At 38.7% G+C, this 2,448-nt stretch overlaps 1 pseudogene; it reads left to right on the top strand.

Moving 5' to 3' along the window:
* Positions 1-260: 260 nt before the first annotated feature.
* On the top strand, positions 261-2,153 carry LOC108451468 (digalactosyldiacylglycerol synthase 2, chloroplastic-like; annotated as a pseudogene).
* Positions 2,154-2,448: the final 295 nt, after the last annotated feature.

Raw genomic sequence — 2,448 nt, 5'->3', positions numbered from 1 at the left:
AAAAATCGAAAACTAAAAAAACAACCGAATAAGCAAGTTAGAAGAAGCATTTACGACATGATACAAATGCATGAATTTTGAAAACGAGATTTTCGGATCACGACCAAATTTTTACTTTGAACAAAGAAATTTGAAAATTTTGACAAAACGTGTTTGATTCGACTCGACTCGCAAGGCTATGTCCCCAGTGGAGTCGCCACAATTAGCGACCAACCGAAAGCTAAAATTTTTTACGTCGCTACATATCTCTACCATCTTATATAGCCAAAGGTGGAGACAGAAAGATCACATTGGTGATTCCTTGGTTGTCTTTGAAAGATCAAAAACTAGTATAGTCGGACAATGCTATGTTCGGTTCACCTTGGGAGCAAGAGTCTTATTTCGTCAATGGCCTGAACGGAGGATTGCATTTATACCTGATTTCGGTATATGCTTTTATCCTGGAAAGGTAATCGCACACCTTTAACAAATTCCTAAAGTTAAATGAACATAGATAATTTAAACATCAGAACCATCATTTAATTACCATGGTGACAATCTGATGATAATTTATAGTACTAATTGTGATGCACTTTGCTGTAGTTAAAAAAAGCATAATTCCTGTAGGAGACATATCGGAAATCATCCCTGATGAAGAGGCAGATACTGCTGTCCTCGAGGAGCCCGAGCATCTTACGTGGTTTCATCATGGGAAGAGATGGAAAACGAAATTTCGCCTCGTCATAGGAATAATTCATACCAATTATTTGGAGTACGTAAAGAGGGAGAAAAATGGACGATTGCTAGCATTTCTTCTGAAATATTTAAATAGTTGGGTTGTTAGCATCTATTGCCATAAGGTAAGCTTCCTAATAAGCCTTGATTTTTCTGTGCTTGCCAACAAGTTAAAGCGACTTTTGCTTGATATTTACAGGACTATACAAAATTTGCACTGTTGGATACTTTATTAACTTGTTAGGCTAGATTATTTAAGGAAGACAAAGATTGCAACTTTGCCTCGGGTGATATATTGTTCCGACCTAACAGGAATCAGTGCCACCTTGTTGGTCCACTAGAATGATATGTGTCTCTGATTTTACTAGCATAGTCTAGCTGTTGATGCTGCTGATAGAGAAGAAAGGAGCACTAGGAGAGAAGAAAATCGAATTCCTCGCCTCTCCAAGTGTTGATATTATATTATAATATAATTAATTTCATCTGATTGTAATCATGTTGTTATTGCAGGTAATTAGGTTGTCTGCTGCCACTCAGGATTATCCCAGATCCATCATCTGCAATGTTCATGGAGTTAATCCCAAATTTCTCGAGGTAGGCAAAAAAATTTTCGAGCAACAACAGAGCCGTAACAAAGCCTTCACCAAAGGGGCTTACTACATTGGGAAGATGGTTTGGAGCAAAGGCTACGGGGAACTACTTATTCGTGATCACCAAAAGGAGTTAGCTGGTCTCGAGATTGATCTGTATGGCAATGGAGAAGACTCCGATCAAGTTAAGGAAGCTGCTAACAAGCTGAAATAGTTCCTGGTTGTGATCATGCTGATCCTTTATTCCATGAGTAAGCCTCACTTTGTCCCCCACTCTCTCTTCATATCTGGATCGGGATCAATTAATTTTGATTTTTTTCTTTTCTGGCCTTCCCCTTCAGTTACGAAATATTCTTGAATCCTAGCATCACAGATGTTGTTTGCACAATCACAGCCGAAGCATTGGCTATGGGAAAAATCGTTATTTGTGCCAATCACCCCTCGAATGATTTCTTCTAGCAGTTCTCGAATTGCCGAACTTATGATGATGGCAACGGTTTCGTTGAAGCCACACGTAATGCAGAGCCTGCTCCATTGACCGATGCACAGAGGTACGAGTTGTCATGGGAGGCAGCAACAGAGCGGTTTTTAGGAGTTTAAGAACTCAACCAGGTCGTTGCAAAAGAATTGGATAAAAATCAGTCAACGACATTCGCATCGATATCTTTAAACCTGCAGAAGAACATGGAGGCAACGTTAGCATATCTCCATTACGTGGCTTTAGGATTTGAAACAACTAGAAGAGCATTTGGTGCAGCTCCTGGGAGCTTGTATCCTGATGAAGAGCAATGTAAAGAACTTGGTTTGTTCACTCTTATAGGGAGAGTAGGGTCCAAAAAAGATAATTGATTGAAACATTCTTTGCAATTCAATGCAGTCCAATTACATTGTCGAATTATTTATGCACATCATTTATTGGTAAAATTTCTTTTTGAAGGTTTTTACTTTAAACAGGGTGAAAATTGCTTAACAGATGAAAGTAGAGTTCTCCATTTTGACACGAATTTGAAAGCCCGACTTCATTGATCTGAATTTAAATTTTATTTAATTTGATAAAGAATCACTGGAACTCGGGGAGGAAGAGGGTAGATGCTATGGCTGCATCTCGAAATGATTGAAAAGCGGAGTGCATATTGTCGAAACC

This window comes from Gossypium arboreum, chromosome 12 (assembly GCF_025698485.1).
Source record: "Gossypium arboreum isolate Shixiya-1 chromosome 12, ASM2569848v2, whole genome shotgun sequence".
NCBI classification, from domain to species: Eukaryota; Viridiplantae; Streptophyta; class Magnoliopsida; order Malvales; family Malvaceae; genus Gossypium; species Gossypium arboreum.
This window is presented reverse-complemented; position numbering and strand designations above follow the sequence as displayed.